Below are 26,396 nucleotides of genomic sequence, written 5' to 3'. Positions count from 1 at the left end.
CCCAATTGGTTTTCACTGCCATCTTTAGAGCCCTATGTTTTTGTTCCATCCTCACGGCCTTCTCAAAGGCCTCCTAAAGAGTAGTAGGGCATAGAGCACGAACATCGGCTTGGATCTCCTCTCGCAGCCCTGAAATAAATGTACTCATCAATATATGTTTAGGCCACGGTGGCTCACAATGACTACTAACTCTTTCAAACTGAGCTTGGTACTCCAATACGGTTGCCCTTTGAACCATCTTGCTTAATGTGGTAGCAAAATCTTCATATGCCGCTGACCCAAATCTATATGTAATCTCCTACAAAAATCAGCCCATCAGGTAAATCCACCACCATGAATAATCAATCTATATCAATGCAATGCCGTTCTTTGGAGGTGAAATCTTGCCATCTGGACTTTTGCATCTACTGCTGTACCTTGACAATCAAAATATTGTTCAACTTGAAATACACAATTCGTTGGATCATCGCCTTGGAATTTTGGAAAGTCCAAACGTGCGGTTCTCCCCCGAATAGCATTATCAGGTTCATAAAAGATCCTTGGTTCAGGTCTAAACCTTTGTGCATGTTGATTACCTTCTCTAAATCCTCGAACACGTCCATCACCATCTCCATTGGGATCAAGCGCATCCTTATAGTGCCAATCCTCCTCATCGAAGAAGCCCACCGTTGCTTCACACTTCTCGAGTTCCACCACCGCCGGTCTTGGGTTTTGTAACGGAGGTGGGGGATGATGTGAAGGCATAGGTAGGAGGGGATCATTGACACTCATATGATGCACCTAGACCTGTGGGGTATCAATTCAATGGGGTACCACCGCTGGTCCTTCTTGAAACTCCGTTCATTGTCGAGGAGATAACGAACCCAATCGATTCACGACATATTCCTTGAATTCATTGTGATCCTTTTGTATCTTGTCAACTCTATGCAACAATGTTTGGAACATGCCCCCTAGTTCAACCATATTTGAACCCATAGACGTTGGTTGACTTGGTCCTGCCGTGGTCACTCTAAGGGAATCGGCCTCATGGTTAGGATCATCGTGCATAGAGTTCTCCCTTATCGGTGTGCTCTCCATAGGTTTCTTTGTTGATGTCATCTTCTTTGTTTCAACCATTAATGGAGGTCTGAGGTTCGCCTACTCTGATACCAAATGATAGGCTTTGATACCAAATAATAGGCTCTAATACCAATTGATAGGCTCTAATACGAAATGATAGGCTCTGATACCAATTGATGATGCTCTGATACCAATTTGATATGATCTAGAACCAAAAGATCGACAACGAAACAATTTCGTAAGATCTGAATTTATTGTAGGAAGCAGTCCATGCAACTGTGGAAAAATATTCGTTAGATATTCTTCTGTAGTTAGAAAATTATGAAACCAATTGGGTTGGATCCGTATCTTCCTAACTACAACTTTAGTATTCACGCCCTTCGCAGATTCGAACTGTAGCAGGGACAAAAATATGGAATAACGTGGATGATGATGGTGCTGATGGGTGGAGTGGATGTTAGGGTTATGGATGGATATGGAGATGAGGGTGGATTGTGGAAGTGATTCAGGGATATAGATGAAGGGAAAGAAGTGGTCGAGATCCCAAAGAAGAGGGGTGGCTCGACAGTCGAGGGAGATTAGAAGCGAGGAGAAACCTTGCCAATGGTAGAGGTGGAAGGATGGTGAAGAGGGAGGAGGGAGAAGTCTAGAGAGAAGATAGGAGGCAAAAAATCAATAATCCAATAGCAATACAAAGTTGGGTACCATCCACATATTTATAGAGGCTAGCCAATAAGTCCTAAAACAATATGAAACCCTAACAAACCAACTAAACTAGTATTCCTTATCTTCTCCGAATACCTTTTGGATTAAGCTTTTATTTTGTCATAGGTTTATTCCGAATATCAAAGTTGTAGATCTAGAGGTTGTCGACCTTATCCAATTGTTTGATATTATTTGGATATGTGTCGAATATTCTATAAATATTTTTTCAAAACTGCGCAGAGCTAGATTTAGCTAATTAGATAAAATCCTAACTAAGTCTACTAGAGTACCAAGCTAAGTTTGAAATAGTTAGTAGTCGTTGTGAGCCACCGTGGCCTGAACGTACATTGATGAGTACATTTATTTCAGGGCTGCGAGAGGAGATACAATTGGATGTTCGTGCTCTATGTCCTACTACTCTTGAGGAGGCCTTTGAGAAGGTCGTGAGGATGGAACAAAAGCATAGGGCTTTAAGGATGGCAGCGAAAAACAATCGGGGCAACCGAGATGGGCGGTTTGCACCTAGAACACCGGTTGAAAATTCTACGGTTTCAAAAACAATGGCTGCGACTACTAGACCACGACTACCTTTGAGACCTTCTTTCGATAATAGAGGAGGCACAAGACCCCCCGTTCGAACTCTCACATCTGCCCAGGTGGAGGAGTGAAGAGCGAAGGGCCTTTGTTTTCAATGTGATGTGCGTTTCACCCCCGATCATCGATGTTCTAAACCGATCGGGAGTGTGATGCTTATCGATGGTTCTGAGGATGATGAGATTGATGATGATGGAGAGTGCCCAGAGAAGACCCATGAGGAGGTCGTTGTGGAGGGCGTTGAGGAAGATATCCAAGCTGAAATATTGATGCATGTATATTTAGGTACTTCCGCATCGAGGACGTTACGAGTAAATGGACTCGTTAGAAAGCATTGTGTGCACATCCTAATCGATTCGGGGAGTACACACAACTTTCTAGACGAGAGGGTAGTGAGGAGATTGGGTTTGGATGCTGAACTGACTATGGGGTTTGACATTGGTATTGGAGACGGCACGAAGCTTAGGGTGGAGAGCTTGTGTCGTCGAGTCGGTATACGGGTGCAAGGACACGATATCATTGTGGACTTGTATCCGTTGGCGTTGCGAGGAGCGGACATTGTCCTTGGGGCTCAGTGGTTATAGAGTTTGGGACCTGTCACATTTGATTTCCGGAGCATGTGGATGAAATATAAACAAGGAAACAAAGATGTTTAGCTTGATAGTGTTTGGTCTTTGCCGATTCCGGAGGATTTGGACTATCTTCTTTAGTTAGGACCAGTAGGAGATGAGCCTGAAATGAGTTCAGGTATCCTGTTTCGGTTATCGAGGAGTTGTTGGACGAGCTTGCAGGAGAGACTATATTTAGTAAGCTTGACTTGAGGACCGGGTATCAACAACTTAGAGTTCACCCGATAGATGTGCACAAAACTGCATTTCAGACTCTAGACGAGCATTACGACTTTCGAGTGATGCCTTTTGGTCTCACCAATGCTCCAGCTACCTTCCAAGGCCTCATGAATGATATATTTTGGCCTCTCTTGTGAATGTATGTCTTGGTATTTTTTGATGATATTTTGGTGTATAACAGGACTGGATTGGAGCATTGGCGGCATTTGAAGGGCGTGCTGAATTTGTTGGAGCTAAACCAATTGAAGATCAAGAAGTCCAAGTTCATATGAGGAGTACCAAAGGTGGAGTATTTAGGCCACAGCATTTCAACGGATGGTGTAGCGGCAGATCCTCAAAAGGTTGCATGTATGACTGCTTGGCCTATTCCTACTACTACCACCGGATTGAGAGAATTTTTGGCAAGATCGCTGCTCCTCTCACTTCTTTGTTGAGAAATGACTCTTTTAGATGGACGGATGAAGCCACTTTAGCCTTTGAAAAATTAAAAATAGCAATGACGACAGCAGCCGTTCTAGCGCTACCAGACTTCACCAAAGAATTCATTGTTGAATGTGATGCATCGGATGTTAGCATAGTAGCTGTACTAATGCAAGAAGGATGTCCCATTGCCTATCTTAGCAAGGCTTTATCGCAAAAATCTCAGCAATTATCGACTTATGAGAGAGAGATGTTGGCAATTCTGCATGCATTGACAAAGTGGAGGCCTTATTTGATCGGTAGACGATTCATTATCCGAACCGATCAAAGGAGCCTTCCGTACTTTTTGGGGCAGCGCATACACACTCTGGCACAGCAGCGATGGGTCACAAAATTGCTGAGGTATGATTATGAAATTCAATACAAGAAGGGAATAAAAAATAGAGTGGCGGATGCACTATTGCGCCAACCCGATACCACCAAGCTTGCAGCCTATTCATCTCCTACCTTTCCCTTCCTTGACGAGCTGAGTATGCATGTACATCTGACCTAGATATTTTGAGATTGTTGCAGGAGGTGATGGATGATCCGGAGTGCTATCCCTAGTTGGAGAATCGAGGCAGTTTGCAGTTGGACCGCGGATGCATTCGAGTGCCCGCCAATTATACATTGCAGCAGAAATTGTTGGAGCATTTTCACCACACTCCAGAGGCTGGTCATGAGGGTATCTTCAGGACATATAGGAGGATATCTCAGAGTTGCACGTGGCTAGGATTGAGACGGGATGTGAGGAGTTTTGTCTATGCTTGCGAAGTCTGTCAAAGGGCTAAAGGAACCACTTTGAAACCGACCAGATTACTACAGCCTTTACCTATACCGGACCGTGTTTGGGAGGATATTCCTTGATACGATTCGGACTTCACCGACGTCGTCTCGAGCATGGATTCACTTTAGGAGAGTTTTTGCTTCATGTTTTAGTGTTTAATTTCCATTAAAATAAGTTTTCTATAAGTGGCGTTCGAACGCGGGTGGAGTGAGTTCGAACGCGGTTTGTGAACGGGGTTGTGAACGTGGTGAACAGAATGTACTGTGCGTTCGAACGCACTGTGAACGCATGCATCGCGTTCGCAAATACCGACAGGCGCGTTCGATCACACGTTCGAACGCTTGCATCGCGTTCGCAAATCCAGAAGAGCGAACTCGGTGCGTTCGAACGCGGTCGGGCGAGTTCAAACGCGGTCGGCAAAAATTGTGTTTTAGGGTTAATGTGAGTTGTTGGTTAGCCTATAAAAGGATGTGTAGGACAACCAAAATTAACATTGATTATTGAGATTGAGTTTTGCCTTGCCTCCTTCGTCTTCTTCGCTCCCGTTCTCTCAATCCCCGGCGACGCCGCTTCTAACCTCCCTCGTCCGGCTAATCACCCTAGTCCCTTAGGGGTGGCCCTCTTCTCCCCCTTCATCCAATCTATCCAACACTTGCCCTAATACTTCCATCAACCACAACCCTTCCACCATCACTTTTCACCGGTGCCACCCCATTAACGCCGGTCCTCCACCATCCACCATTACCTAGGATCTCGTGCCTCCATCCACGGATCCAAAACAGAGAATCCTGACGTTCATCCACTAAACGAACGATATCTCGAGATCCCCAACTCCGATTTGCCTAAAACTTGATTTGTTGGAAAGATCTTTTCCGGGCCTAAAACATATCAAAATTTCACGTCGATCCGACGGCGGAATATTTCGGGATCTTATTTCAAAGTCCCGTGCAAGATCTAGTCCAGATCTGAGAATTAGAAAAGATCGATCTTTAGCCTTAAAGGAGAGATCGTATCAATCCTATGGACTTCATAGAGAGTCTTGCACTGGTACGTGGTTATTCTGTTATCTTTTTGGTGGTTGACAGATTGAGCAATTATACGCACTTTTCAGCATTGTCTCATCTATTTTCAGCCAAGACGGTGGCTGAAATTTTTGTTAGAGATATTTTTTGATTACATGGCATGCCACGCCCGATTGTCTCGGATTGGGATCGTGTATTTATGAGGTGGTTAATCGAGGTATTGAGCAGTATTTGAGGTGTTTTGTTGGAGAGATGCTGAGATGATAGTTGGAGTTCTTACCGTGGGCGGAGTGGTCTTATAACACCGCCTACCATAGTAGCATTGGCATGACTCCATTTGAGGTGGTGTATGGACACACGGCTTTGACGTTACGCGCTTATGATCCAATGGCATCTACAGATTCGACAGAGGTGGACTCAGCATTGATGGATAGAGACGCCACATTGAGGAGGTTGTGTGCTCATCTTAAACTTGCTCAAAATCACGTGACCTTATGTCTGATGCGAAACTAAAAGTTAGCACATTACTACTTTAGTCTAGTTGCATATCGTTTGGAGCTGCCGGCGAGGGGGGGGGGGGGGGTCGAGAGTGCACCCTATCTTTCATGTTTCATTGTTGAGAGAGCGCATTGGAGGTCATGAGATTGTTGGATCGGTTCTACCGAAGCCATTGGAGGAGATAGGGATCATAGAGCCAGTTCGAGTACTTGCTAAACACCGACGACGACATGGTATCAAATTGGAGATGAAGATTCTAGTTGAATGGCTTGGCGAGCCATCTGATAAGGCGACATGGGAGTTGGAGATTGATATCTTATAGCGTTTCTCTGACTTTTCACCTTGAGGGTAAGGCGGGGGAAGCGTGGTGGGCTGATACACTTAGTTAGGATCTTTTCTTATTGCATTAGGTGTTTATTTTTATTAAAATAAAATTTTCTGTAGGTCACGTTTCAACGCAGGTAGAGCTGCGTTCGAACAACCTTGTAAACGTCTTGTGAATGCCCATGTTCGAACGCCTGGTGAACGCCGGTGTTCGAATGTTTGTGTTGTGTTTGCAAATCCGGAGAAGGGGCTTTCTTGAGTGCGTTCGAACGCGATCGGGCGCGTTCAAATGCGATCGACGGGAATCCTCTAGAATTAGGGTTTCATATTGTTTTAGGACTAGCCTCTATAAATATGTTGATGGCAACCAACCTCATTATAATATTGGATTCTTGATTTCTTGCCTCCTATCTTCTCTCTACACTCCTCCCTCGTCCCTTTTCACCATCCTTCCACATCTACCATTGACAAGGTTTCTCCTCGCTTCTAATCTCCCTCATTTGTTGAGTCACCTCTCTTCTTTGGGATCTTGACCACTTCGTTCCCTTCGTCTACTTCCCTAAATCTCTTCCATAATCCACCCTCATCTCCATACCCATCCATAACCCTAATATCCACTCCAACCGTCACCACCACCATCACCCACATTATTCCGTATTTTTTCGTCCCTACTACAGTTCGAATTGGCGAAGAGCGTAAACAAAAGTTGTAGAATAGGAAGTTACGGATCCAACTCAGTTGGTTTCATAATGATACGATTCGGACTTCACCGATGTCGTCTCAAACATGGATTCACTTTAGGAGTGTTTTTGTTTCATATTTTAGTGTTTAATTTCCATTAAAATAAGTTTTCTGTAAGTCGCGTTCGAACGGACTGTGAATGCCTGCATCGCGCTCGCAAATACCAACAGGCGCGTTCGATCGCGCGTTCGAATGCCTGCATCGCGTTCGCAAATCTAGAAGAGTGAACTCGGTGCGTTCGAACGCGGTCGGGCGAGTTCGAACACGGTCGACGAAAATTGTGTTTTTAGGGTTAATTTGAGTTGTTGGTTAGCCTATAAAAGGATGTGGTAGGCAACCAAATTGATGATTGATTATTGAGAATTGAGTTTGCCTTGCCTCCTTCATCTTCTTCGCTCCCGTTCCCTCAATCCCCGGCGACGCCGCTTCTAACCTCCCTCGATCGGCCAATCACCCTAGTCCCTTAGGAGTGGCCCTCTCCTCCCCCTTCTTCCAATCTATCCAACACTTGCCCTAACTCTTCCATCAACCATAACCTTTCCACCACCACTTTTTCACCGGTGCCACCCCATTAACGCCGGTCCTCCACCATCCACCATTACCTAGGATCTCGTGCCTCCATCCCCGGATCCAAAATAGAGCATCCTGATGTTCGTTCACTAAACGAATGATATCTCGAGATCCCCATGTCCGATTCGCCTGAAACGAGATTTGTTAGAAAGCTCTTTTCCGGACCTACAACATATCCAAATTTCACGTAGATCCGACGGCGAAAATTTTTGGGATCTTATTTCAAAGTTCTGTGCCAGATCTAGTCCAGATCAAGAATTGGAAGAGATCGACCCTTCACCAAAAAGGCGAGATCATATCAAGCTGGTATCAGAGCACCATAGCCAGAGGCGTGATGGTATCAAGCTGATATCAGAGCCACCGTTCCTTAGACAAGCGCTTCCAATGACGACTACCAGATCTATGGCTGCACGGCGAGATGATGAAGAAGAGATTCACCCAATAGAGGAGGGAGAAACGATTGCAGGGACTTCCACCTGTGGAACCGCCCGATCTAATCAGAATACAGAAGAACCTAGCGTTCAAGCCATGTTGGAGTCTCTTTCAGAGCAAATGGCCATCAACAACCAGATGATGATGGAGATGATGCGGGAACTACGGGCGACAAGGGAAGCAATGGCGAACGGGAAAGCACCATCGACCCCACGACGCGAGTCCACCCCCTTGAACCCATCGCCACCGGTTCAGCCTTTGCAACCACAAGAGCCGCTGCTACCACCACCCTATGGGCAGAGGCAAGCAAGGATGGTTACACCAGGTCCAATTGCAGGTGAACCCATCCGACGGGTGAACCACTATGGAGACCGCCTTGGAGATCAAGATCCGTGGGCGGGTCAATACGATCCGGAACCACGGCAAGTTAATCAAAACCGAAGGAAGGATCATCAACCCTTCATGGTGCATCCTCGCCCGGTTAGACAAGGACATGATCCGGAACGAGACAATGGCATCCGTGGACAAGTCGTGCGTCTCCAATTCCCCAAGTTCAAAGGTGGCGATCCGATCGATTGGTTGTATAGGGAGGAGCAATTCTTTGCATACCAAGGAACGGTGGAAGAGTACAAGGTGACGCTTGCGAGCTTCCACCTTGAGGATGCGGCGCTTCATTGGTTTCAAGCAGCCAATGCCACTGAGGCTATCGAAACTTGGGTTGAATTTTGCGTCGATATAACACGGCGATTTGGGCACCCTTGAAGCCATCCCAAGATGTGAAGTATGCACCTAGAAGAAAGAAGAGCCAAGGGTCTATGCTTCCGTTGTGATGAGAAGTTTGTACCCGAGCATCGCTGTGCTAGACCGATGGGATCGGTGATGCTAATCGATGGATTGAAGGAAGCGGAGGACGAGTTTGCAGCTGAAGGTGCAGATGTGGCTGGACATCAAGGAGAAGAAGCTGAGGAGCAACCCGTGGAGGACATGATAGCCGAAATCTCCCTCCACGCCTATTCGGGGACAGCTACGCCAAAGACCTTGCGGGTGAACGGGGTAGTCAAGAAAACCACAGTGAGAATCTTGATTGACACCGGGTCCACCCACAACTTCATTGACAAGAGGCTCCTTAGGAAGATTGGGCTCGAGTCGGAACCCACGAAAGGGTTCGATGTGATGATCGGAGATGGCACCACATTGCGAGCAGATTTTATTTGTGGAGGTGTGGAATTGAAGGTGCAAGGCCAAACTTTCACATTGGACCTTTATCCGTTGGCCTTGCGAGGTGCCGACATTGTTTTGGGGACTCAATGGCTTCAAAGCTTGGGGCCCGTAACATTTGATTTCTCAAACCTCACACTGACATTTTGGAGGAATTGAAGAAGGGTGCTGCTGGATGGAAATCAACTGCGGCAAGGTCCAACATTGCAACCACTTGTGGGTTTTCCTTGTGCAGGGGACCGAGCTCTACTATTGCAAATGGCTGTTGTTGAACCAGAACATCCACCACCAAGGGAAGTAGCTTCTGACATGGAAGAGCTGCTGCAGGAGTTTCAGGATCTCTTCAAGGAACCCCGAGGACTACCGCCGAACCGTCGCCATGACCATTGCATCCAAATCATTCCAGTGGCTAAACCTGCAAATGTCCGACCCTATCGGTGCCCGCATGTCCAGAAGGAAGAGATCAGTAAGTTGGTGGAGGAAATGCTCGAGCAAGGGATTATTCAACTGAGTAGAAGTGCCTACTCATCGCCGGTGCTGCTGGTTCGGAAGAAAGACCGGAGTTGGCGGTTTTGCGTCGACTACCGAGCCTTGAATGCAATTACTGTCAAGGACCGGTATCCAATACCGGTGATCGAGGAGTTGCTGGATGAGCTCACAGGGTCGGCCTACTTCAGCAAACTTGACTTAAGAGCGGGATACCATCAAATCCAAGTCGACTCTGAAGATGTACACAAAACGGCGTTCCGAACTCACGATGGCCACTATGAGTTCCGAGTCATGCCGTTTGGGCTCACCAATGCACCGGCCACCTTCCAAGGGCTGATGAATGACCTCTTCCGCCCACTCTTGCGTCGGTACGTGCTCGTCTTCTTTGACGATATTCTAGTATACAGCAGGAATTGGAGTGAGCACTTGCGACACGTGCGGGAGGTATTAAATATCTTGCGACAAAACCAGCTAAAAGTTAAGATGAGCAAGTGTCTTTGGGGAGAGTCAAGAGTGGAGTACTTGGGGCATATAATCTCTGTAAAAGGAGTGGAAGCTGACCCAAGCAAGATCAAGAATATGGTGGATTGGCCGATTCCTACTAATCAGAGGGAATTGAGGGGATTCCTTGGATTGACAGGGTACTACCGGCAATTTGTTGCCAACTATGGCAAAATTTCTGCCCCGCTGACCTCCTTACTCAGAAAAGGTGGGTTTCAATGGACGGGCAAAGCAACGGAGGCCTTCAAAGCCTTAAAGACAGCTATGTCTACAGCTCCGGTTCTAGCACTACCATATTTCGGCAAGCCCTTTGTGGTGGAGTGCGACGCTTCGGGTGAGGGCATTAGAGCAGTTTTAATGCAAGAGGGCAGACCCGTGGCATATATGAGCAAAGCATTGTCAAGTCAGTCGCGACAGCTATCTACGTACGAGCGTGAAATGCTAGCGATTCTACACGCCGTCACCAAATGGCGACCCTACTTGATTGGCCAACGGTTTACTATCCGCATGGACTAGCGTAGCTTACCCTACTTCATAAAGCAACGTGTGCACACCCCAGCCCAACAACGGTGGGTCACGAAACTCCTTGGGTATGACTACGAATTAGTCTACAAAATGGGGATTGAAAATTGAGCCGCCGATGCTCTTTCGCGCCAACCGAACACAAGTGAGCTTGCCTCTCTTTCAGCACCAGCATTTCCTATATCTTCAGATATGTGGGGAACCAATGCAGAAGATCATACCATGGAGGAACTTGAGTCAGAGTTCAAAGATCGCTTCACAAACGTGGGTGGATTGATACGATTCGGACTTCACCGACGTCGTCTCAAGCATGGATTCACTTTAGGAATGTTTTTTATTTCATGTTTTAGTGTTTAATTTCCATTAAAATAAGTTTTCTGTAAGTCGCGTTCGAACGCGGGTGGAGTGAGCTCGAACGCGGTTTGTGAACGGGGTTGTGAACGTGGTGAAGAGAATGTATTGTGCGTTCGAACGCACTGTGAACGCCTGCATCGCGTTCGCAAATACCGACAGGGGCGTTCCATCGCGCGTTCGAGCGCCTGCATCGCGTTCGCAAATCCAGAAGAGCGAACTCGGTGCGTTCGAACGCGGTCGGGCGAGTTCGAACGCGGTCGACGAAAATTGTGTTTTTAGGGTTAATTTGAGTTGTTGGTTAGCCTATAAAAGGATGTGGTAGGCAACCAAATTGATGATTGATTATTGAGAATTGAGTTTGCCTTGCCTCCTTCGTCTTCTTCGCTCCCGTTCCCTCAATCCCCGGCGATGCCGCTTCTAACCTCCCTCAACCAGCCAATCACCCTAGTCCCTTAGGAGTGGCCCTCTCCTCCCCCTTCTTCCAATCTATCCAACACTTGCCCTAACTCTTCCATCAACCATAACCCTTCCACCACCACTTTTTCACCGGTGCCACCCCATTAACGCCGGTCCTCCACCATCCACCATTGCCTAGGATCTCGTGCCTCCATCCACGGATCCAAAACAGAGCATCCTGATGTTCGTCCACTAAACGAATGATATCTCAAGATCCCCAACTCCGATTCGCCTGAAACTAGATTTATTAGAAAGCTCTTTTCCGGGCCTACAACATATCAAAATTGCACGTCGATCCGGAGGTGGAACATTTCGGGATCTTATTTCAAAGTTCTGTTTGAGATCTAGTCCAGATCAAGAATTGGAAGAGATCGACCCTTCACCAAAAAGGCGAGATCGTATCAAGCTGGTATCAGAGCACCATAGCCAAAGGCGTGATCGTATCACATAATTGTCAAACTACGGAGAATATCTGACAAATATTTTTCCACGATTGCGCGGACTGCTTCCTACAATAAATTCAAATCTTAAGAAATTGTTCCATAGCCGATCTTTTGGTTTCAGATCCTATCAATTTGGTATTAGAGCCTATCAATTTGTATCAGAGCTTAACAATTGGTATCAGAGCCCTAACAGGTGGTATCATAGCTTATCATAATAATATTATGACATTCCTACGACTCGGTCGGATTGGATCTATTCGCGGAATATTTGGTTCTGATACGATACGGTCGGATTGGATTCACTCGCGGCATTGGGTTCATTAGGATGATCCTATTTATCTAGTTTTGTGTTTTCTTGTGGGAATAAGGCCTTTTGCCAGGGGGGCGTTCGAATGCCATGGACCCGCATTCGAACAAAGCTGTTCGAACGCCTGCACACGTTTGCAACTACAGAGAACGCAATTGAACGTTCGAACGCACCGTGGTGAAAACTGTTGGTTTTGTTAGAGTTGTTTAAGTTAGTTAATGAGTCCCTAGGGTGAGCCTCTATAAAAATATGGAGGAAACCCTAATTAGAGTTTATCTTAGATAATTGAAATTGACTTTGGCCTTTATCTCCTTCTCAACTTGTCTCTAGCCAATGGCGCCCTCTCCCGCCTCCCTTCTTCCACCGCCTATGTCTTTGGTCGGCCTCCTCTAGGTTCTAACCCCCCCTCTTCTACAGCAACTTCTCCCTCTTCACACCAAAGAGTTATCCTAGCATCTATCTAGCCATTGGAGGGCTATCAAGCTAGGATTTAATTGACCTTCGGCTACTATTTGGTCGATATCTTCAGATCTAACCATCCAAATTCGGTAATATTGGATTCATTAGTTATAATTTTATCAAAACCCTTTGGAATTTATGAGCCTAATCGACTCCAGAACCATTACGGATCGGATTAGACCGGTTCGTAATAGGTTCATTGGGATGAGCCTATTTATTTAGCTTGATTTCTTGCATTTCTTTTTCGCAGTGCTCTTGTTAGTTGAGCCATAAACTCGAGTACGTGCTAAATACGTGCTAAATATGGACTCAACTTATTAATTGATTGAGTCTAGTCAAATCGATTAATTATTTTAGTCGAGTCATGAGATGTATTGTGAACTCGAGTTCGACTCGGGTTAGTCGAGTGGTATTGGTTTATCTAGTCATTATCTAGGTCGATCTAGGGTTAGCCTCTATAAATATGTGGAGGAAACTGTAATTTGATTATGATCTAATTATTAGAGCATTATCGCCCCCTGTCTAACTCTCTCTAGCCGTCAACTCTCCTTCCTCCTCCCTCATTTCCCACCGCGCCATCACTCCATTGGTTCGATCTCTCCTAGCTTCTAGTCCCCCTCTTCTACATCCTCTACTTCTTCTAATATTTCTACATCGCCCTAACCTTTGCACCATCCCTAACATTCCACCGCCATTATCCCTACCGGTGCCACCCCATTGCTGTCGGCCTACCACCACCATACCTCACCTTGGAGTTCGTGCCTCTATCCACGAATGTCAAATCCCATGCAGACTTGAATCTCGTAGGTCTGACCCGCCAACCTTTGTCTACCTTTTTGAAGATATCTTCCAATTTATGTGGAACTAGATTCATTGAAAAGCTCTCTCCTAGAGCTACCTCATATTAAAATTTCACATTGATCTAACGGCTAGATCCTCTGAACTATCTCTTGAAAGTTTTGTGCAAATTTTGACGAGAACCAATTGCGAGATGATCAAATCTTTTGAGGGGAGATCGTAACAGACATTTACGTTCATGTGTTATTTATCAGCATTTATGTATTATTATCTCATGAGGATTGAATACATGATATGCACGTTATATGCGCTGATACGATTCAGACTTCACCGAGTTATCTTGAGCATGGATAAACCTTATGGATGTCTTTTCTTATTGTGTTAGTATTTTATTCAGAGAAAAATAAGATTTCTATAGGTTGCCTTCGAACGTGGGTGAGTGCGTTCAACTGCACTTACGAATGCTTGTAGGCATTTATATCGACAGAGAATGCAAATTGTGCGTTCGAACGAGCTTGACCCCCCCATTTGAATGTTCGCGTGCGAATGCCTACATATATTTGCATTGATAGAGAATCCAATTTGTGTGTTCGAACGCAGTCGGCGGAAATCCACTATTTCTAAGGTTAATAATTGTCATTTTTGACTTGTTTGGTTAGCCTCTTAAGGTGTGGATGGGAACAAAAAAGAGGATGATCAATGAATTAAGTTTCTTGCCCTAATCTTGTTCCTCTCCTTCCCTCTCCTTCCCTCATCCCACGACTCCACCGCCTCTAGCCTCCCTCGACCGGCCACTCACCCTAGTCCCCCCCCCCCTCTTCAAATCTCCCTCTACCTGCACCCTAACCCTTTCCACCATCCATAATCCTTCCCCATCACCTTCCTTGCCGGTGCCACCTCCGACCTACCACCTCCATATTCCACCTAGGATTTTGTGCCTCCATCCACGAATCCAAAATTACATTCTGGTCTGAATTTTGTAGATTAGACTCCCTAACGTTCGCCATCTTATCCGAAGATATCTCCAGATACCGCCGTCTGAATCACCTGAAATTAGATTCATTGGGAATCTCTTTTCCAGGGCCCCTATAAAAATTTCACGTTTCTTCGATGACTATATCTTCAAGAATATCCTTCTAAAGTTCTATGCAAGATCCTGCCCAAATTTGATAATAGGATAGATCAAACCAAATCCAGAGGAGATCATATCAAAGTGGTAATAGAGGCACCGTTTCTCGGACACGCACTTCCTATGATGACAACCAGAGCAATGGCCGCATAGAGAAATGAGAAGGATGAGATTTCCCCAATGGAGGAGGGGAAAACGGCTGCGGGAACCTCCAACACGGATTTGCCCAACCGAATCTAAATATGAAATAACCTAGCGTTCAAGCCATGATCGTACCAAGCTGTTATCGTAAGAGATCGATCTTTAGCCCCAAAAGAGTGATCGTACCAAGCTGGTATCAGAGCTCCATAGCCAGAGGCGTGATCGTATCAAACGCATGTACTCGCGTCCGAACACGTTTGTGAACGCAGCTCTCGGTCTGGGTGAACGCAAGTACCCGCGTTCGAATGTGTTTGTGAATGCAGCTCTCGATCTGTGTGAACGCAAGTACCCGCGTTCGAACGCGTTTTGGAACGCAGCTCTCGGTCTATGTGAACGCAAGTACCTGCGTTCGAACGAGTTTGTGAACGTGGTGTGAACTCAACAACTTTGGTCCAATAATCTTGTAATTCTTCAAATCAGAGATTTTCTAAACTTGTATAAAGCTCATAAACATATAAAAATACACTTAGAATATTTTGTACACAATTGCCAACAATTAAAAACCTAACAATCTCCCCATTTGGCAATTTGTGACAAAACATCTTGATTACAAGATATCACAAAGAATTCAAAATGAGCATTCAACAAGTCTAGTACATGTAGCACATCAATCCCTGCAAATAAAAATATATCAATCCAAGATCAAGTGTAAATAACAAGAATTGAATAACAATCTAAACATAAGTAATCAAACAAGCAGTTCACACGTACTCATGCAAAGTTATTATGCAGTAAACATAAGCTAGTAAACTCCCCCTACGCCAGTAGTCCCCCTACGACAGTAAGCTCCTAAACTCTAACCACACGTCTAAACTCACTAAACTCACTCTCCCCCTTTTTGACACAAATGCCAAAGACTAGGAACTCGGAGGGAACTGACGATGAAGAATCGACAACACGGAGTCGAGTACGGTCCCCTAACAAGCTTGCTCAGCTCGTAAATCATTCATGACTGAATGGAGGTCCTGCACCTGAGTGCTAAGCTAATCAAAATGGTTAGAGAACTGTGGTAACTCCCCTTCAGTATGTGATGAATCATCATCATAACTGTCATCAGAAATGTCGAGGTGTGATGAACATCCAGCGGCAGAAGAGGACGGCTTGAGAGGAGACGACTGATCATGAGATTGACTCCGCTTAAGAGTTATCCGATCCAACGGTTTTTGAGAAGTAAGCGAAGCTTCTGAGGCATCCACTTGCACCCCACTCTGAGTGCACAAATTGGTAATAAAAATACCAAACGGCAACCCTTCACGAGGCGCTTCTTTTTGTGCAGCTGTCAAAATGGAATCGTATATCACCGTAGCCAAATCAATAGAAACTCCCAACAACATCGCATGAAGGAGGAAGACACGATCCGGACTAATACTGCAATGTCAAGTCTTGGGGGTGATGTTGTAAAGACAAAACAGGTGAAGCATACGAGCCACTAATGTCAGTTTCGCATGAGGCATCATGTTTCCTTTCCAACGTTCCCCTTTGATTAACACAATACCAGCATAGTCTTTAACATCAGGAAGCGGATCAGATGATGGATACTAGAACTCATCATCAGGAAGTTGGAGTTCAGCACGAATGACATTGAAGTCCAAGTATATCGAAACCCCACGGACAGTAGAACATATACAACGTTCCAAAACCGTGGCATTGCTGAAAAATTCCTTGACAACTTCCATAAATACAGTCCCGTTCATCCGACACACGGACAACCAACCTCGCTCTGTAAATATCTGTTCGATCCCTAAGGCGGAAAAATCAGAAATGACAACTGGCCGTTCACAGATAATAGATCGAGTACCAAAATTATGTTTATAACGGCCTGCAGTAGTAGATGTAGAAAACTTTGGAGCCGAAGTTGGTGACAAAGGCGGCCTTGGTTTCTTGGAAACTGCAGCTTTTCTAGGCATTCTAGAGAAAGAAAAAAGTCGCAAGATTCAACATTCCCCCAAAGCATACAAAAAGATAATAAGAAATCCAAAAAATTCTAGAAACCATGAAGGCCCTAAATGAAATCCATCTTCCACTTGAAAACGCTAAGATATCACGTTCAATCGGACAAGAAACATCAAGATATTAACTTTAACGTGATCAAAACTCGAAAACACACGAAATCAATCAAGATCAAGAGACTCAATTGAATAAAAAAATAAGAAAATTGATGGATGATCATACCTCACAAAAGTGAAGAAAAACTAAAAGTTTCAACCGAAAGACGCTAGATCCGGAGGAGAACTACCCTCTAAAAGGGTTTGAAGTGAAAAATTTGATGAAAAAGACCAAGATCATGAAGATTTGAGAGGGAGAAAATGAAGGGTTTCTAGGGTTTGGAAGATGGAAGATGAAAACCCTTGGGTTCGGACGCACTATATAAAGAACCCTCGAGTGTGTTCGAACGCATTAGTCTGCGCGTTCGAACGCGCCAGTTACCGCGTTCGAACTCAAAAATCTGTGTTCGAACGCCCCCTTTTTGTTAAGTAAAAGAATCTAAGAAAAAATCAAAAATCTTTTTGGAGATGCACTTCTAGAAATTCAAAATAGATTCAAGACATAAAATATGACAATCAAATGAAATAAGTCATACATAGATCAATCAAATCATCAAAAGCATATTATAATCAATTCTAATGCATCACTCAAAATTAAATTAATCTTGATTGATCATAACAATATGCATTTTTGATGACTAAGCATGAGGTCAAACTGTGTAAATCAAATTCAATAGTGAGCTATTTAAAAAAATATTTCAAGATGTCATGCTCACTCAAAAATATACACACATTATAAGTGCATTAAATTTAGTTTAATTATCATAGAAGTCGAGAGAGTGAATAAATCAGAAATTATACAATATACTACAAGTTGACAAAATTGACTATAATAACTCATAATCAAGAGAAAAATCATATTTATATGTCAAGAGTATATTATTGAATTAGGCGTGCATCAATTTTTTTTATGACAAAAACTCTCAACAAATCTGAAATTAAAACCAAAGAAAATTTCAAAGTAAAAGAAAACCAAAAAAAAATGAAATGAAATAAAAAAAACACGCAAATCAAAACACTAAAAAAATCAATCCAAAGCACAAATCCCTAAAGAAGTACGAAGATATTCAAATCTCTGTAAATCCAAAGGTTTTCTAAACAGATCAGCCAACTATTTCTCCGTCTCAACATGTTTCAGTGCTATTATTTTGTCTTCAACTAACTCGCGTATAAAATAATGTCAGATATCAATATGTTTTGTATGCGAGTGTTGAACAAGATTTTTCGATATATTAATAGCACTCATGTTGTCACAATAAAGCACCATAGTATCTAGTTCAATGCCGTAATCTTTGACCATCTGTTTCATCCATAGTAACTGAGAACAACAACTTCCCGCTGTAATGTACTCGGCCTCCACAGTAGATAAAGATATCGAGTTTTGTTTCTTACTGTGCCAAGCAACCAAATTGTTTCCAATATAAAAACATCCACCTGAGATATTTTTTCTATCATCACATGAACCTGCCCAATCAGAATCCGAGTATCTAGATATGATAGCTCCCGAGTCATAAGTAAACCAGATACCTAAATCAACTGTGCCACCGATATATTTTATGATACGTTTCACAGCAAACAAATGTGTCGCCTTAGGTTCAGATTGAAACCTAGCACACACACCGATACTAAATGCAATATCTGGTCTACTAGCAGTTATGTACAGAAGACTACCAACCATGGTCCTATACAGTGTCTGATCAACACTATTTCCTAAAATATCCTTACCTAGTTTGATAGTTGTACTCATAGGAGTTCTAGCATGTTTTGCATTTTCTAAATCGAATTTAGTCACAAGATCCTTAGCATACTTGGTTTGAGCGATAAATATCCCTCTTTCCAATTGAGTAATTTGAAGTCCCAAAAAGAACTTCAACTCACCCATTATACTCATCTCAAAATGACTATGCATGAGATCTGCAAACTCCTTAGCTAAAGATCGACTCGTTGCCCCGAAGACAATGTCATCCACATATATTTCTGCCACAACTAAACTCTTGTTCAACCGTCTAATGAACAATGTCTTATCCACTCCCCCTCGAGTGAACCCCGCATCCACTATGTTAAGTTTTTAATTGTTGGCAATTGTGTACATAATATTCTAAGTGTATTTTTACATGTATATGAGCTATACTCAAGTCTAGAATATCTCTGGTGTGAAGAATTGCAAGATCATTGGAGAAAAGCCGTCGCGTTCACACCGCGTTCACAAACGCGTTCGAACGCGAAAACTGCGTTCACACAGACAGAGAGCCGCGTTCACAAACGCGTTCGAACGCGGGCACTGCATTCACACAGACCGAGAGCCGCGTTCACAAACGCGTTCGAACGCGGGCACTGCGTTCACACAGACCGAGAGCAGCGTTCACAAACACGTTCGAACGCAACCTAAAGAATTCAAGCTGTTGCGTTCGAATGCACTTGGGCCCGTTCGAACGCACCTGAGATCAAGTCAGGCCGTTCGAACGCACACGGGCCGCGTTCGAACGCACCTATGAAGTTTGCAATTTATTGGATTTTCGTGAGTACGAATATAACTTGGATTTGGCTCTATCTTGGAGATGATATATAAGGATAGTGTTGCCCTAACTTGAGGGGGTTGAAGAAGATTATTCAAGGAGACTTTTTGGAGGCTACATCGGTTCTTCAACTAACAAGGCTCTTCTCATCTACAAATCTTAATCTTTCGTCTTAAGGGCTATCGAGACGAAAGATCAATCTCGAGGGTTACTGAGATTGGACTTCAATCATGAGAAGCAGTGAATCATGGGTTCTAGCGAGCAAGACTGAGAGGAACAAAGTCGTTTGGATCGATGGATTGTTTTGTGAGTCAGTCTTGTAACTGCTACTATTCTAGTTATTAGTTTTGATCCGAGTTTGGATCAGTGGTTTTTTCCCGTTTGGGTTTTTCCACGTTAAAATCTTGGCGTACATCTCTGCTTTCGTTTTTAATATTTCGTCCAATGTTTACTTAAGCAAACGAAAAATATCATTGCCTAGTGTTTACATACATAGGTGTGTCTAGGGGTTATTTCAATTGGTATCAGAGCGGGTTCTCTCACTCTTTGAGAGAGATCAGATAGGCATGGATTTTCATAGAGATGGACCCTCATCTATTAGACCTCCTATTCTAGATGGATCAAATTATGGATATTGGAAAGCTAGGATGAGAGCTTCTTTGAAGTCTATAGATGAGCGTGTATGGATGGCCATTATGAACGGTTGGAGTCCACCAATGTACATGGTGAATGATAAGTTTTTTGATAAACCGATTGAGTTATGGGATAAGACAGATTATGAAAAAGTTGGCTGGAATAGCAAAGCAATAAATGCAATTTTTAGTTGTATTTCCTCAGAAGAATTTAGAAGAATTTCTACTTGTGAAATAGCAAAAGAAGCCTGGATGATCTTAGAAACAACTCATGAAGGAACTATGGCTGTAAAACTTTCGAAACTTCAGAGGTTGACTACTAGTTTTGAAACCCTACGTATGGAGGAGAATGAGACATTTAATGAGTTCTATGCAAAGCTGAGTGATATAGTCAACTCCAGTTTCAACCTAGGAGAGAAAATTCCTGAAAACAGAATTGTCCGTAAGATTCTTAGGTCTCTTCCAGAAAGGTTTCAGGCGAAAGTTACAGCTATTGAGAAAAGTAAGGACATCGACTCTATGAAAGTTGAACAATTGGTAGGAAATCTTCAAACATTTGAGTCCAGTCAATCAAAACCGAGGAAGTCCAAATGGATGGCTCTATCCACTGTTGAACAAAATTTAGAGGAGTCTGATGATGAAGGTGATTTAGATGTTGAGATGTTTGTTATGTTTGTCAAAAAGTTCAATAAATTCTTTCGGAAGCCAAACAAGTTCAATAAATTCGAATATCACACAAGAAGGTAAATTCAGCTACCACCAACCGTGTGCTTCAATTAGTTCACATGGACTTGATGGGTCCAACAAAAATGGGAAGTCTTGGAGGTAAACGCTATATATTCTTAATGGTCGATGATTACTCCAGATATACCTGGGTTACTTTTTTACGTGAGAAGTCTGAAACTTTTGAAGTTTTTAAATCAGTATGCTTAAAATTGCAGAATGAAAATTCTACTACCCTAGTTAGGATTCGTTCTGATCATGGTAGAGAATTTGAAAATGAAAATTTAGCTCCTATAACTCCACAACAAAACGGGATTATGGAAAGAAAGAACCGAGTTGTGCAATTCTCACGTAAAAAAGTAACCCAGGTATATCTGGAGTAATCATCGACCATTAAGAATATATAGCGTTTACCTCCAAGACTTCCCATTTTTGTTGGACCCATCAAGTCCATGTGAACTACTTGTAGCACACGGTCAGTGGCAGCTGCATTTACCTTCTTGTGTGTGATCCGAATTTGTTTTCCAATTTGACACGAACCGCACACTCTTTTTAACATTTCTTTCATCTTAGGTATTCCTCTTACCACTTCTTATTTAGACAGAGTAAATAATTTTTTGTGATTCACATGTCCAAGACGTTGATGCCAAAGATCTGCAATGTCGAAAGAGGCATTGTTACATTTCAATTTATGTGAAGTTCCAACAACATAGCAATTATCAGATGTTCTAGATCCATAACATATAACATTACCAGCATGATCTAGAATAGTACAATCAGTTTTGGAGAATTTTACCTCATAATCTTCATCACAAAATTGACTGATGCTTAGTAGATTTGCAAAAATCTAGGTTTTTGCAAAAATTTGCAATGAGGTCGAATATGCCATAGAATACCGCAATGATAGCATGTCGGAACAAACGCTTTTCTACTCATCTTTTGTCGAGGAGTGTGCCTAAAGTTTACCTTTGGTGCCGTTGAAAATTCACCAGTTTGTAGATTCAACTTCAGTTTAGAAGCATTTATCCAGGATTGCTTTGTAAATGCAGTTGATGACTTCAGATATTCTTCCTTTTGTATACTTGTAGAAACGAAGACAGTTTTGTTATTATTTGAATTACTAGTGTATCCAACACTATACCTGTATTTTCCAGAGATCTGAGCTTTTAGAATCTCGTCAAGTTTGTTCTTCCCTTTTAGAAATGTCACTTCCTTATGCAATCACCCGAGTTCAATTTCATCAGCCTTCATTTTATTTTTCGCATTGTCAAGTTGTTCAGAAAGGTCTTTGACACGTTCAAGTTCCAAGACGTACTTCTCCTCAAATTGAATTCTTTCTAGTTCGATTACCTTGAGTCGTTGAAGTAGTCTAAGATTGCTTTTCTTGAGTTTAAACAACTCAAGGTACAGGTCATTATATGCCTTTTGAATTTCAGATTCATCTTCCTCAGCTGGTAACATATCCTGATCAGTATACGGGTGCAAGGACACGACATCATTGTAGTCTTATATCCGTTGGCGCTGCGAGGAGCAGACATTGTCCTTGGCACCCAATGGTTACAGAGTTTGGGACTCGTCACATTTGATTTCTGGAGCATGTGGATGAAACTTAAACAAGGAAACAAAGATGTGCGGCTTGATGGCTTTCGATCTTCGCCAATACCTGCGATGTAGCCTATGTTGGGGCTGCCTTGTGTGTATGATTTGGCCTATCTTTTTCAGTTAGGACTAGTAGGAGATGAACCTCAAACGAGTTCAGGTACTACCATAGAATTGTCTAATTTATTAGATAACTTTTCTAGACTATTTGAGGGGCCACAAGAGTTGCCACCGAGGAGAGCAGCGGACCATCGCATAGAGATTGTACTAGGGGCTGCACCAGCGAATGTGAGGCTATATCGGTATTCACATGTGCTAAAATAAGTTATCTCTAAGATGGTAGCCGAGATATTGGAGCAAGGCCTCATTCAATGATACAATCTCCCTTTTTGGCAAAAGCTCAATCCATTCCAATTTTCAGATCTGGACAAGATATGATACGAAAATTTGGAAATAGATCCCAAAAGATGCTGCCATCGGATCGATGTGAGCTTTTGAAATTTTGTAGCCCCAAAAAATCACTTTCCAACAAATCAAGTTTCAGGCGAATCAGATGTTGGGATCTCGAGATATCATCCTGTTAGGTTTTTATTTGTTGGCAATTGTGTATAAAATATTCTAAGTATATTTTTTCATGTATATGAGCTTTACACAAGTCTAGAATATCTCTGGTTTGAAGAATTGCAAGATTATTGGAGAAAAGCCGTTGAGTTCACACTGCATTCACAAACGCGTTCGAACGCGGAATCTGCCTTCACACAGACAGAGAGCCGCATTCACAAACGCGTTCGAACATGAAATTTGCGTTCACACAGAAAGAGAGTCGCGTTCACAAACGCGTTCGAACGTGGGTACTATGTTCACACAGACTGAGAGCTGCGTTCACAAACGCGTTCGAACGCAATCTAAAGATATCAAGTTGTCACGTTCGAACGCACTCGGGCCCGTTCGAACGCACCTGAGATCAAGTCATGCCGTTTGAACGCACCAACTAAGTTTGATAAAATTGGACTTTCGTGAGTACGGATAAGACTTGGATTTGGTTCTATCTTGGAGATCATATATAAGGATTGTGATGCCCTATCTCTAGGGTGGTTGAAGAAGCATTATTGAAGGAGACTTCTTGAGGCTACATCGGTTCTTCAACTAACAAGTTTCCACTTATCATTAAAAAGTTAATCTTTCGTCTTAAGGGTTATCTAGACGAAAGATCAATCTCGAGGGTTACTGAGGTTGGACTTCAATCATGAGAAACAGTGAATCGTGGGTTCTAGCGAGCAAGACTGAGAAGAACAAAGTTGTTTGGATCGATGGGTTGTTTTGTGAGTCAGTCTTGTAACTGCTACTATTCTAGTGATTGGTTTTGATCCGAGTTTGGATCCGTGCTTTTTTTCCGTTTGGGTTATTCCACGTTAAAATCTTGGCATTCATCTCTGCTTTCGTTCTTAATATTTCTACGGACTTTTACTTAAGCGAACGAGCGATATCATTGCCTAGTATTTAGATACATACTTGTGTCTAGGGGTTTTTCACATCCGATTAGTGGAAGAACGTTAGGGAGTCTGTCTTAGGATCCATGGATGGAGGCACGAAATCCTTGGTGATGGTGGAGGTTGGTGGACCGGCGTTAGCGGGGTGGCACTGGTGGATAAGTGGTGGTGGAAGGATTATGGGTGATGGAAGGGTTAGGGTAATGTGATGGATAGATTGGAAGAAAGAGGAGGAGTGGGCCGCTCCTAAGGGACTAGGGTGATTGGCTGGTCGAGGGAGGCTAGAAGCGGTGACGCCGGGGAACGAGAGAATGGGAGTGAAAAAGTCGAAGGTGACGAGGCAAAACTCAATTCATTCAATAATGATTCCATGGTTGCCACCCACACTTTTAGAGGCTAACCAAATAATTTAATAATGGCAATTATTAACCCTAGAATAGTAGAATTTTGCTGCCTGCGTTTGAACGCGCTTGACGCACATTTGGCGTTCTTTGTATGTGCGAACACAATGCAAGTGTCCGCAGGCGCATTAGAACGCAGATTTCACACTCTTTGGATGTGCAAACTTGATGCAGGTGTTCACAAGCGCGTTCAAATGCACTCCACCTGGGTTTGAACGCAAAATATAGAATACTTATTTTTTTAAGAATTAAACACTAAAACAAGAAGCAAAGACATCCCTAAAGTGTTTCCATGCTCGAGACGACATCGGTGAAATCCGAATCGCATCAATCCAGCACGCTTCCCTAACCTTGTCCTCGTGGTATGAAATTCGGGAAGTGATCTTTGAACTCTGACTCAAGCTCCTCCATGATTTGATCCTCTGCATTGGTTCCCCACATATCTGAAAATAGAGGGTGGGTTGGTGCTGAAAAGGAAGCGAGCTCACTTGTGTCCGGTTGGCGTGAAAGGGCATCGGCCGCTCGGTTCTCGATCCCCTTTTTGTACACTAGTTCATAGTCATACCCAAGGAGTTTCGTGACCCACCATTGCTGTGCTGGGGTGTGCACACGTTGCTCCATGAAGTAGGGTAAGCTATGCTGGTCTATGTGGATAGTAAACTGTTGGCCAATCAAGTAGGGTCGCCATTTGGTGACGGCGTGTAGGATAGCTAGCATTTCATGCTCGTAGGTGGATAGTTGTCACGACCAGTTTGACAATGCCTTGCTCATATATGCCATGGGTCGGCCCTCTTGCATCAAAATAGCTCAAATGCCCTCACCCAAAGCGTTGCATTCCACCACAAAGAGCTTGCTAAAATTCGGTAGTGCTAGAACCGGTGTAGTAGACATGGTTGTTTTCAATGCTTTGAAGGCCTCTGTCGCCTTGCTCGTCCATTGAAACCCTCCTTTTTTGAGTAAGGAGGTCAGCGGGGCAGCAATCTTGCCATAGTTGGCAACAAACTGCCGGTAGTACCCCGTCAACCTAGGGAATCCCCTCAATTCCCGCTAATTAGTGGGAATCGACCAGTCCACCATATTCTTGATCTTGCTTAGATCGGCTTCTACTACTCTTGCTGAGATTATATGTCCCAAGTACTCCACTCGTGGCTCTCCACAAAGGCAGTTTCTCATCTTGACTTTTAACTCGTTTTGTTGCAAGATATTCAACACCTCACGCACATGCCACAAGTGCTCACTCCAATTCTTGCTATACACTAGAATATCATCAAAGAAAACGAGCACGTACTAATGCAAGAGCAGGCGGATAAGGTCATTCATCAGGCGTTGGAAGGTAGGTGGTGCATTGGTGAGCCCAAATGGCATGACTTGAAACTTATAGTGGCCATTGTGAGTTCGGAACGCGGATTTGATGGTACCCCGCTCTTAAGTCAAGTTTGCTGAAGTAAGCTGACCCTGTAAGTTCATCCAGCAACTCCTCGATCACCGGTATTGGATACCGGTCTTTGACGGTGATCGCATTCAAGGCTCGGTAGTCGACGAAAAATTGCCAACTCCCATCTTTCTTTTGAACCAGCAGCATCGACGATGAGTAGGCACTTCTACTCGGTTGAATAATCCCTTCCTCTAGCATCTCCACCACCAATTTTCTGATCTTTTCCTTCTAGACATGCTGGTATCGATAGAGCCAAACATTTACTAGTTCAGCCCCTAGAATGATCTGGATGCGATGGTCGTGCCGACAGGTCAGCGATAGTCCTCGAGGTTCCTCGAAGAGATCCTTGAATTCCTGCAGCAGCTCTTGCATGTTAGCGGCTATTTCCCTTGGTGGTGGATGTTCTGGTTCATCAATAGTCATTTGCAATAGTAGAGCTTGGTCCCCTGTACAAGGAAGTCCCAAAAGTGGTTGCAATGTCGGCCCTTGCCATGGTTGGTTTCTATCCAGCAGTACTCTTCGACAATTCCTCTGAAATGTAAGTGAAAGGTTTGAAAAATCAAATGTTACGGGCCTCAAGCTTTGAAGCCATTGGGTCCCCAAGACAATGTCAGCACCTCACAAAGCTAATGGATAGAT

Source organism: Typha latifolia, chromosome 2 (assembly GCF_019914945.1).
Source record: "Typha latifolia isolate L0001 chromosome 2, TyphaL0001v2, whole genome shotgun sequence".
Classification (NCBI taxonomy): domain Eukaryota; kingdom Viridiplantae; phylum Streptophyta; class Magnoliopsida; order Poales; family Typhaceae; genus Typha; species Typha latifolia.
The sequence above is the reverse complement of the archived record's forward strand: the minus strand, read 5'-3'. Positions refer to the sequence as shown.